At 44.1% G+C, this 12,674-nt stretch overlaps 1 protein-coding gene and 1 long non-coding RNA gene across 20 annotated transcripts in view; one reads left to right on the top strand and one right to left on the bottom strand.

The window, feature by feature from the left end:
* The window catches only part of LOC147246829 (uncharacterized), a 97,829-nt gene that overhangs the window by 7,361 nt on the left and 77,794 nt on the right, over positions 1 to 12,674 (top strand). The window lies entirely within an intron of this gene.
* The window catches only part of myt1lb (myelin transcription factor 1-like, b), a 97,004-nt gene that overhangs the window by 82,958 nt on the left and 1,372 nt on the right, over positions 1 to 12,674 (bottom strand). The window lies entirely within an intron of this gene.

Here is a 12,674-nt window from a genome sequence, read left to right as displayed (position 1 = left end):
GGATGAGATGGGAGGTGGTGGTGATTGGGGGGGGGGCATTGGTGGTGGGGGGGTATCCCTCTATTTATAATGGTAAACCTGGCCCATGTTTCTGCTGTGCTGATAGATGTTATCTGTGTCAGCCTTTGTTTCTCTCTCTCACTCCTCCTGCTCGTCTCAACACTTCTTGCCATGTCTCTCATTCGTACCCCCCCCTCGCACCCCCTCTCCCTTTCTATCAGTTGCCCAGATGCAGAGAAGGCAGCTGTGTTGTGTTTTAAAGTGTGCCCGGTTGAAACCACTGTGCCTGGCATCTGCTGTTGGCAAAAAAATAATAATAATCAACCCCCACTATAGGCATCTATCTCTCCCTCCATTCTCTCTCTCTCTCTCTGGCTGCCGTTTAATCTTCTGAAATGAGATGAAAGACAACTGCTGTCCTTTCAGGGAGGAAAGGGTTAACCAGCAAACCGGCTCCTCTTCCAGCAAGCTCACTAATAACAACCAATTATTGGACTGTACATCAGTGTTCAAGAAAAGAATGGAAGAAAAATAAAAAAGGGTCCTCTCAATGCTAGTGAGGCTTGTTAGCCCAGAGGTACATAACTAGCTATCTGGCTAACTAGTACAAGAGTAGCCCAAATGAGGTCCCGGAAGATTTGTAATACCACCGATTCTTCGACATTAGTTAGAGATCTTCTGATCAAGCTAACAAGCTAAACGTGCTGGGTGGCTGTCTGGCAGGCGTCTCATAACTGTCAACAAAGAGAATGGCAATATCACCAGCTAGCTAGGGATCTCATTTAAGCCGGCTAATCAGACATAGCTGTGCTTTGTGTTAAGGTGGAGCCCTCCTGAGACCAAAGCTTTAGAGATGAGGACCGCGTATCGTCTGACTCTGCCAGGGAAGATGCACCCAAACATGGGGGCTGAGGGAGATGCAGGCAGGCTGTGGGAGCCGGGACTGTAATTAGGTGCCCTGAGCTTGACGCCCACACGCCTCGAATGAGACGCCATCCATCCCTTGCTCCTGTCGGCAAATAGGCTCCCAGGCGCCTGGGCTGTGGCACACACACACACACACACACACACACATATATTGTGTATTGTTTGTCATCAAGTAGTAGGACCGAAACACAGAAAATGTCCTTAAAAAAAGAGTGATTGACCTTCACGGACAACAATAATTACACTCTTGACCAACAGTAACACTAAATAATACAATATATCATCTAAGGTGTGCACTCGCATTCCTCTTTATGTGATACTCAACATATTTAACCTGAAAACACATCCCTACATTCCACATCCGAGTTCCCTTTAAGAGTTTGACTTGAAACTGTATCATGTTGCTGTCATGGTGTAGTTGTGATGTTTTCATGCTAATGATTCGATTCGAGTTTGTAACACTGGATGAAGGTAAAGCAAATGTTTTAAAATATGCGCGTAAGGGTCTGAAAATGCTGCGAAAACTTCAGTACAACTTCATAGTGCGATTTCAGTGTAAATCTGTGAACGATTGACTGAAGCAGTCCGCATGCTAACTCTGACCATATCCAGGTTAAACTCATCAGAAAATGCAGTGTGCAGGGCAGATTCAGGTTAATGTCTGAGTACTTCCATCCATCGATGAGGGATTTTGCAGTGTTGCATGACACAGTCTGAGTAGCTTTAAAAATGTTGCTCTGGAAGTTTTTGTTGCCTTTTTTTTAACATTTGAGACTTGATCAAACCATTGGACCTTTGACTAGTCACCACCCCACTTTTAACACATCAAGTAGTTGTGATACTGAAACATCAACTAGATTCATGTTGTTCGTTCAAAAACTGCCACCAGTGAGCAGGCTTTTTATTTATATATGTGTATATATATATATATGTGTGTGTGTGTGTGTTTGTGTATAATTTATTGTGACGATAGTTCAGCCAAAACACAAAAACATAATACATGCCACTATAATTTCCACTGTAGTCCAAATAGAAACAGACTGAAACCCCTTACAGAAAAGAAGAAAAAAATCATCCCAAGCAGAGAGCTAGCTATCTCGACTGCAGAGGCTGACTCCCCATCTCCCTTGGTCCACAAGAGCAGAACACACTGGTGCGCTGGCTTTTGACCACGGCAATTTTAATCAGTCTTTTTCACACTTCATTGGGAATTCATCGCCCCCTCCTCCCTTCAAACATTGTTTGGGAGAGTTATCAGCGGCAGGCAGCATATCCGGTAATTATACATGCAAGGTAACGGAGGGAGCTGGGCTGAATATTTCAGCCAAATGCATGTGCTGCTGAGAGGCACTGGAGGGTACAGCTGCTCCATAATGCTGGGTCTGTGGCGGCCATGATTGAAGGGTGATGTCTGAGAGGAACATCCACACAGGCGTCATTTGCTACATGTGAAGTGCAGAGGGCGAGAAGTTGAACTTTAACACACCATTCACATGTGCGATGAGTCAACTCGGAAAAGGTGTTGTTCTTTGAAGTGAGGCCTTCTCATGAATTAAATAAAATCAGATTGTGTGTCACAGCTACACACAGCAGACGAGGAGTGTGAGCTTTTCAGCACATTACAAATTTGGAAGTGTCGCAGAAGCATGGCGCAAACACTGCTAGAGACTAGATCGCTAAAAATTTTGATGGTTCAACATGTTTGTTTACTGTGTGAGTAAGAGGCCAGCTGTTAATAGAGCCCGAACACACAGCCAGACAAAAAAAATACAAAGACACACACACGCACACACACAGCGAAACCACCAGTCAGACACTACAAGGTCCTCTGGGGAACATAGCAGCGGAGGCATAACAGTGACTCATCCAAACGGTCGCAGAACACACAAACACACACACACACACGCACACACATTCTGCCATGGCAGCCAGGCTGTCAGATAGCATCAGCACCAAGCCTATTGAGTACTGTTGACAGGTGTGGCCCGCCAGTCTCACACACACACACACACACACACACACACCAGCCAGTCATGTCCTCCAACCCTTCGCCTGACAGGGAACCACGTGTGATAATGTACCCCATTCGGTGACTCTGTGTGTGAGGGATGAAATGAGAGGCTGTGTGTTCTGTCAGAGTGCACGTGTGTGTGTGTGTGTGTGTGTGTGTGTGTTGGGTCAATCTGCATGCGTATTGTACAGCCGTGTTTGCTCTTCTCTGTCACATTAATCTACGCAGTGCTGGTGTATGAGTACTGCAGCTGTGAATACTGTGTAGAGAAGCATGGAGACAGCTGGAGCAGTGCAGCAAGATCAATAGAATAATATAGAGCCTGACAAATTCTCTCTGTTCTGTGTGGGTTGTACAGTATACAGCCATATGCCTCCATATGTGCGTTGATGTATTCCTCACAATGGGAGAGGTGCTTTTGGGTGGATGCAGCAAAGGCAGTGACACTGAGCATGCATGTGTGCAAATGTGCATCTGTGAATGAATGTTTCAGAATGAAGCCCCCCTTTCATGCATAATGTGGCCTCGCTGCAGCCCACAGGTACACAATGCATATTTAGAGGGAGCCTAGTGTGTAGCATAAACCCAGGAGACGTGTACTGTGCACACTGAGAAGCTTCTGAGTGAGCGTTCTACCTGTATCGCTGTCACCGTTCAATCCTAATTACAATGCCATATGTTTAGACTGTGTCATAAATTATCGCACAGTTATTAGACAACTGCACGCACGCACGCACACACACACACACAGGGGCACGTGCAACGCATTCAAACACATGAACAGATGGACAAACACATTCGTGCGCACACACACACACACACACACACACAATAGCCACCCACACCCAGGCACATTCAGAACACACACCCACAGACATATACAACCCACTTTCTTGCCTCTGAGCAGTCTAGTCCGGTTACTACAAAGCCCACCAAGAGCTCTTTGCAGATCAAATAATCATGCCTTCCATCTGTTTCCATTTCTCTACATTAGCTTTGTTAAGGCGCCCTACAGACCCTGTTAAGAAGCGCCACTACCATGGGTAAAATAATGATTCCTCTCTCAACCCCCTACTTCTCATTATCTCCATCCAAAGCCAGTTCAATGGCAGGGAGTAGATATGGCCCAATTGTGTGTGGGTCCTTATGGAGGTTTGTCATGACATCTAACTGTAATATTATCAGGGCTTTAATGTCATGTTTTCTGTAGCATTTGAATGGTTATTTTGATGTTGTGATGTGAAAGATGGATCATAATATAGTGCATTCTACATCCGACTCTTTTTGATTCTCCCTGGTTCTTGGAAGCTGTGCAGTGTGACTGTGTATCCTTTCCAGTCCTTTATTTTCTATCCTAACATGCTGCACAATGTATTCGACTAATTTGATCAACGGAGTTACACTCAGAAATGACAAGTACAGTAAATAAGAGGCTGAACAGATAGAATTAAAAATGGGATTGAAATGAGATAATGAAATTCATAATATCACCATCTTCCTCTTACAATGAGGTGGGATGCTGTGAGAGTATGTGCCATCTCGCCATTGAGTTTGGGTGGTGGGGGGTGTTTGGTCCCTGTTATGCAAGATGGAAATGAGTTTGCAACCCTTTGCTGTAGCCAAGCTATTTTGGAACGGCTCACATCGGAAAACGCTAGGCCGAGCAGGAAAAATAGGTCACTTACATGAGCAGGGCAGTGCCTTCTTTTTGGGAAGCAAAAGGGGCGGTGAGGGCTGAGACTAAAGAGCTAAAATGTGTCGCGCTATTTATTCAAGGCTGGGGGTACACAGATTTGAGTGGAATGAACAAGATGTAGGAGCTTAACACCAGCGAAGCACAGGAGCGTTTTAACAGAGACCTGACAATGACCTGAATACATTGCAGCGGTGGAAAGAAAGCGAAAATCCACTTCTGAGTACATAGCTTCAAATTTCTCCTGCATTTTGTAGCAGATCACACTACACACTTTGACTTTCTTGTCTGTGTGCAGACACCGATGCTGACACAGAGGGTCTGATTCATTATGCATGGGAATGTGGGGCGCAATTGGTGAGCGGGAATGAGAAACGATGGCATCCTCCTTGTTAACAGTAAATATGTGATCCATCCCCCTCGTTAACCGCTGAACTGAGATGAAGAAGTGAAGGGAAAACTTGCACCAACCCCCCCCCCCCCCCCCCCCTCACAGTTATTTGAACTAATCATCCACTTGGGCAGGGGAAATCCTGTTACAGAGACCAGGATAACAATGAAACAGAGATGCACTGCAGTCAGAGACAGGGAGGGTACAGGAGGGGGAGAGAGACAGCCAGGCTGAGATAAAGGAGATGACAGAGGGAGCAGAGGAGGGACTGGCAGGGTAGAGGGTACATGAGGAGAGACAGAACAGTGTGTGTGTGTGTGTGTGTGTGTGTGGGGTGGGGGTGGGGGGTGTGTTTGTGGCCCGGGGGGAGTTAGCAGGGAGGCTCAGAGGTGCCCTGTCGGTGGTTTCAGGGGGTGTGTCTGAGGAGGCCTCCAGGTAGCAGGTGGATACGCACTACTTTGATGAGCAACATCACTCTTCTCCAACACATTTATTTACATACACACAAAAACTCACATTTACACAAATGTGCAGGATGCATAAAGCTGTGTATTAGGGCAGGAAGCTCTCGACATGCTACTCATCACAGTAGGATTTTATCACGATACATTGTAGTAGTAAGATGTGGTATAAATATTGTGATATGAGTCAGATTTTTTTACATTAATAATATCAAATACGATTGATTAGGATTATTGCAGTGCTTCACAGTAGTACACATATTGAACATAACTGCTTTAAAGTCATTTTGAAAAATAAAGTGTGTGTAAGTTCTTGAACACTAGCACAATGAAATATCGTGGCCATAACATACGCATCTGCCACAATATGATTTTATCAAGATATACTGTGTTATACTCTACAAGGGCCTGAAGTATCAATATAGTTTTGTGGGGGGAAAAAACAAAACTATATTGCTGTATTGCTGTATCGCTGCTGTCTAATGAATATTTATCAAATTAAAGGAGAAAACCGAATCATTATGCTAGCTACATTTTATTACTATAATTGGGAAAATAATCTGCAGAATATTCTTTTTCATGTGGTTGATATTTTCATTAAGAAGCATTGCACATGGAACAAAGAAAGGAAGGCAGTTCCACAATCACAAACACAGCTAAAGCATAGAAACATACATAATAAAAATGAAGTCACATTATACTGTGCATCTCTGTGTATCTAAGTTTTTGCAGATAAATTCATATAAAATTAATACTTTTTTTAAACATAAGTGTCATTAACGTAAATGTGAGCCATCAATTGGAACAGAAGGCCACTGTTCCTTCTTAACACAGTGAAATTCTGTCACCTATATTTGATTGATTTACAGATAACTGTACTTCTGTGACAAAATGTCATACAACAGCCAAAAAAGTGGATGCCAAAATCAAATAATCGACTTGTGACAAGCCAGAAAAGACAGGCTATCGAAACTGAAATGGCCTTTCCAATTCATACCTCAGTTCTAAGGCCATTAAAAAGGAACCAAATCAAAAAGTGAGTGTGCGCTGATTGTTGTCTGACAAAAGCCTTTATGTGTCAGAGCTTGATTTTTCGAAGCTAGTCTAAGCACGCCATGAGTGCTAAGTGGTCAAAATTGAATCCAAATCATTGTTCCTCAAACAAAAGCTGTATGTTCACGAAACAAAGCTATTGATCTGTGCTGTGTTTTCCTGAGAGTTTGTGTGACAGTGCGTGTGTGTCAATATTTAGGCATCTTTGTCTGTGCAGCAACTTGCACGTCTGCGATGTATGTGTACGTACACGTATGCCCACCCGTTTGCACATGTAACTTCACGTTTGTGTGTGTGTGTATGTATGTGTGTGTGTGTTCGATGAGCCGTCAGTCCTAAAGAGGGGCTGTGCTGCTGTCATGCAATGACACCTCTCATTTGCTGCTGTCCTGTGAAGCGGAGCTGAAGGCAGAGGTCAGGCCACCCTCACAGAGACGCTGCGGCTCAGAGCACATCATGTCTGCCTGCCTGCCTCCCAACGCTGTCATATAGGCCACACACACACACACATCCACATGCCCGCGCACGCACACACTCAGAATCATGCACAATGCACATACATCGGTTGCATTTATTTGAATTTTTGAACTTCATTTCCAACATGCTTCAGATTAAAGCACATCTTAACAGACTATGAGAGAAAAAGGAAGGAAGGAAACATAATAGGACCATAAGAACTGGCTTTTTTGTCTACAACAATAATGAGTGCTGATTGAAACAAATACCACAATGTCCTCTTTATTCAGGACAGCAATTATGTCCTCTCCTGTCTCCCCTTTGTAAATGGATCAGGTTTGAATATTTAGAGACCTGCGATGCACCTGCTGAATGCAACTCTGCAATCAAACCTCGCCTCTCCTCCCGCACCTCTAACCCGCCGCCCCCCTCCCTACCTCCGCAGGCCGTCCATTTGTCTCGACAAACCATGTCACACGCCGTCATCAATTACCCATTAGACAGTGTAATATTCACCCAATATTGCTGGTGTGTGACTGGGAGATTTTAAAGTGATCAAAACTGACAAATCTGATTTACAGAGCTAGCATAAATAAGGAGATTGTGCCCTCCCTGATTGCCCTGTTGAATAATGGATGCCTGTTTGGTAATAATTTTGCAATATTACAGCACTTTGCCATGGACTGGCCTAGAAGAGATTCATTCCTTCCTGCCTTCCTTCCTGTTTTTTTTTTTCCCTTTGCCCATTCATTCGTCCCTTTCACGTAGAAAAGGCTGCACCGCTCACACCGCTGTGGATCCCACATCACACCTGTCATGCATCCCCCCACAGGATCTGCATGAAGTTCAGAAGTGGTTACACAAAACAACTAACCCTCCTCCTGCAGACCACTACTCTGACCTGCCCTCGGCCTCATTTTTTGTTCCCGGCAGCTTTTGTGTGTAGGGTGGCTGTGCCTCTGCCGTTAAAACCTTGACTCTCACACAAACAAATGGATAGAAAGATGTGAAATATAACAAGGAACAGGTGATCAGTTCTTGGAGGTGATCCGGATCAGACTGCTCTTTAGCCACTGGCAGGTTTTTAGCTGTTAGCGGTATTTTTCTGGACATGTCCGAGATGGATGTCCATTAGATTCCGTGAATCCATGAGAAATGGTTGAAAGGAAATGTTTGAGCTTCTGGAAGTCAACTGGATCATATTCAGGATCAGTGGTCCAGAACACCTAGTTTTGGTATCGTGGTAGACGGTATGAGCACTGTTCTCTTTCTAAACATGTCTGCTTTCATCCATTTAACCGACAAGTCTGGCAACAGGACATTAAGGGCCCTGTAGTATAATAATGTTTCCTTGTTCCTCCTCTATGACAGTAACACCATGGGTGATTTTTATTTATTCATAAATGAATCGTGTCAGACGTGTCTGAATTCTCAATACTAATGTTTTCCATTGTTCAGCTTGATTCAGCGTTCACATGTTGCACACATCACTGACCTTCATCTGAGGATTCTTGAGTCAAATTTCAGCTGCGGCCTGCTCAATAGTTGGTTAGAGCTACAATTTGATATATTCCCCTCGTGACTGTGAGAGGAGGAAGAGTTACAAGGGGTCTGGATGTAGAGAACATTTCCATACAAAAGGTTTAGCCCCCCCCACCCCCCAAATGATTTGCCCGCTTCCCTTTCAGTTGCATTTTTGCATACAAGTTCAAACTAAATGTAGTACCAGAACTAATTGTGGTGGCCTGACACCGACACGCTCCTTCTCAAGGTCAGAGCTTTGATGATATCGTAGCAGCACTCTAAACAGCTGCTCTCGTGCTCATTGTAATATTCTTCAAGACACAGTTGTGCCTCTAATGGGAAAAGGCCAAACCAGGTTATGAAAATCCTTATTTACAGCTAGCTGCCTGGCTGTGTGAAGTAGGTCACAGCAGCCTCTGAAATGGAACGAACCTCACTCACACTGTTTAATACTTCTCCTTTGGATGCTTGCTGCCTTACCGGAGGGAAAGACACAAACAGTGTTTCCTCTCCTCCTTTGCAAGTGCATCTTGACTCTATTAAAAATGTGTTTCCACCCTGTGGAGAAGTCCAGCTTTTACTTAATAAAACAATCGAAATCGGCAGCTACATTGCCTCCAAAGCTTGTACATACAAGTGCTGGGCAAAGTTTTTAGCTGTTAAGGCTACAAGGAACATTTAAGTCACCTCACAATAAATGCTCCAACACTCCGCAGGTCAGGCAGGTTAATATAACGCTACTGTAACCCAGGCCTGTCACTTTACGCTCATCATCACACAGCCAGACATTTGCAACTCATACAATATATCTGACAGTGGCGGATGGGTGTTAGGCCGGGGGTGTAGGTGAGCGTTGTCCCCCGGGGTGATGGATGTCTGTGGGAGGCTGTTATGCCACAAGGTGAAAGTGTCCATTAATCAGGCCCACTTCCACCACTGCCATGGCTTTCCCATTACCAGCACACTCCTAGCAGCCTGATTGGTTTTTAATTGGCCTGCCCGCCAGGAGATAGATCATGTTTTCCCTGAGGAGAGGCACAGAGGAGGTGTGTGTGTGTGGTGGTGCTGGTGCTATCACTCGAGGAATACCTACATCCTCGCCCCATCCCTGATGCCTTCCCAAGAAAATAACATCTTTACGGTCATGTATGACAGAATTAAGCCGGAAAGCAATCATAGTTTTTAAAGCTGGAATCATTTAATTGTATTATAATAAATACGAATGATCCCATTGCATATTTAGATATTAAAAACACAGTTCAAAGGTGGCCTAGAAGTGAAATTATCCTGTGTTGGTACAAATGAAGAATTTGGGCTGGAGTGATGAATGAGTGCATCACAAGGATGCATGTGTAAAGGACACGAGAGCAGCTAAATCTTACAGTGAGCAGACGTCAGTATTGACGTTGTGTCTGCTCAGATGGATCAATCCCCCCGGTGCCCTTGCCTGACCACGTCATTGAGAAGATTGGAAGAACACATTGATTGGCGAGGTGTCTTCAGAGCTTCACAGGGGGAGGATCCACATTCGAAACACTAGCGCAGCCCAATTGTCCCTTATATTGGAGAGTTGAAAGACAAAAATGTATAGCGAGTGTGGATATGTAGAAATAACGTCCCAGCCTAATTACTATGTGTCATGCTATGATTCATGATAGGGAAAAGAACACTTCTGTGAGCCTGCTGTCAAGGGCAGATGCTGTAAGGAGGCTGCAGGTCTTGTTTTGGTCCACCACACAGGCAGAGAGGCTGATTTTTAGGAGATGCGATGCTGGGCAAGCTTGCGCAAACCAGTGGGAGCAGAATCCTGAACAGCTAGAGCGACATTTTAGCATCTACCGTAATGTAATCCAAGGTTAAATCTCTTTGTTTTTGTCCCTTGTAACTTTAGATTAATGTAAAATTCAGTTGAATTGTATAAATTAATACCTTTTTCTTTTTTCTTTTTTTTTGGCGTAACCTTTCTCCCCAGTCTGCTTTCCTCTCACACACATCGTCTCAGCAGCTACTTCCTTTTCACATGCCAGCAGAGAGTTGTTACCTTCCTCCATGTAGACACCCCAAATAATGGGTTTAAGGCCTGAACACAAACTAATGATGTTAGCTGAAGTACAGATGATCAATATTGAACTTGTATATTTTTATATTTTGGCGGTATTTGACACCTTTTTTTTTTTTTTTAGATGTTGACAAAATCTTTGTAATTTAACATGTTTGTTTTGTATAGTGCACAAGATTTCCTTTAATAAAAATAGGGCAATTGTAATGTATACATAAACTATGTCAAAACATTTATTTTTTATGGTTTGTACATTCACACTTTGGAAATATTGCGCATCTCTTCATGTGAGGCAAAAAATGGCGGTTTTATAGCTAACGCGGACACACAAGCATTAATGCAGAGTCATGCTATGGTATACCTGTGTGGCTCAGACAGACTCAGCGTGGCATGTTGCATTACGAGCCAGAGAGTCAATGTAAAGGATGATGTATGCATGTGCCCCTCCCCCACTCCCCCTTTGGCGGTGGCATGCAGGGGATCCCCAGGAGGCTTTTTTGCATCCCATTCATTAGACTGATGAGAAATAAGAGACACACGAGATCCACCTCACAAGGCTGCAAGACCCTCGCCCATTCATCCAGGAAACTTCGTGTTTCTGTGGTTTATGTAGATTAGGATTTGCAATTAAGAAAATTACAGTCCGCAGAAACATCCTGAGTAGAGAGGCGGGGACTAATTGTTAGACAGGTACAAACATCCACCCAATTCTGTTTCTCTCCACCTCCGACCAGACATTTGGTATTACGAGGGGCTTGGGTCTTCTGCCTCCTACCAGAGAGAGAGAGAGAGAGAGAGAGAGAAGGCAGGATGGGGGGGGGGGGGGGGGTTCCTGCAATGTTGGTCTCAGTACGACCCGGGTAGCGTGCTTTCCCTCTATAATTTAATCACATTCAGCTGTCTCCCTGTCCTCAGTTTGCTCAGCAAAGCATATCAGGCACCGCGGGGGCAAACACACACACGCTCTCCACAACACAAGTCTCTCCCTAACAAGCGTCTTCATCTTTCAGCTGAAGGAACGTCCCAAAAAACATGGCTTCACCTCATGCCAAGTCAGCACGGGAACCTAGCCTGGCTGTCCTCACAGAGTGAGACAAGGGTAGAAAACAAAGTACCACGACCGCAATATCCGTCTTTCAGTATCCAGTCATCATCTTCTCCCTAATAAATGTTTCATGGTACAAACCATTAGAATTCATCTTCAAGTTACCAAAGTTGGTATGTTCAGTCCTCTTGCAGAATAAAAACATATTCATGGCAGGGGAAAAACACTGTGACAATCCTTAGCTGTATCCCACTTGGCACCAAACATTGCTTCCATAATTTCATGACATGGGAAACATTCTGACACAGTTTGGGCAATAGAGAGAAGATGCAAGTTGCTCACTTTGTATCAGAGCTTTGTTTGTCTTGACAGAATGAAACATGTTGCAGCGCATCTGCCTTGTGCTGTGTGTATACAGTACATGCCACCCACGGGAGCGCGCACACACACACACACACACACACACACCAGCAACAACATCTGCATTGTCTTTTCTTGCAAAAAGACCAATGAGTAGGATGGAATACAGACCACAGGGACTCGTGCAGGATTTGTGCACACAACTCAACTGAAGTCTTTTAAGTTGGCAGCTCCAGCTCCCTTCTAACTTTGAATTCTTTACTTCCTGCCTGGATCTTATCTTCATCTCTAGCTCCACTACATTCTGTGGTTTTGTCACAGCACCTTCCTTCCCTGGATGCCAAACTATGTCATCGCTACCTTTCAGACCTCAGATTGACAGCAAAATGAGCACATCATATATCGTGATGGCAAAACACAAAAGAGCACCAATTAAAAGCTAAATTAATTTGTGTGTTTAGTGACTGAAAGCCATTTTAATCATAAGTGCAGCTTAATATTTAACAGTTTAGTTGAGGTTTACCCACGGCAGGGACACAAAACTTTGAGAACAAACTTTTTAATGGGTATCCCTTTTTGACAGGGACATCTAAATGCAACTTTATGGTTTTAAAACACTTTCCTTCCTGTATGCATTTCAGTAAATCCCATAAACAAGCTAAAAGCAACAAAACTGAAACAAGGAAGAGCAATA

Source organism: Aulostomus chinensis, chromosome 17 (genome assembly GCF_037954235.1).
Source record: "Aulostomus chinensis isolate RoL2024-O1b breed Wild chromosome 17, RoL_Achi_v1.0, whole genome shotgun sequence".
Classification (NCBI taxonomy): domain Eukaryota; kingdom Metazoa; phylum Chordata; class Actinopteri; order Syngnathiformes; family Aulostomidae; genus Aulostomus; species Aulostomus chinensis.
This window is presented reverse-complemented; position numbering and strand designations above follow the sequence as displayed.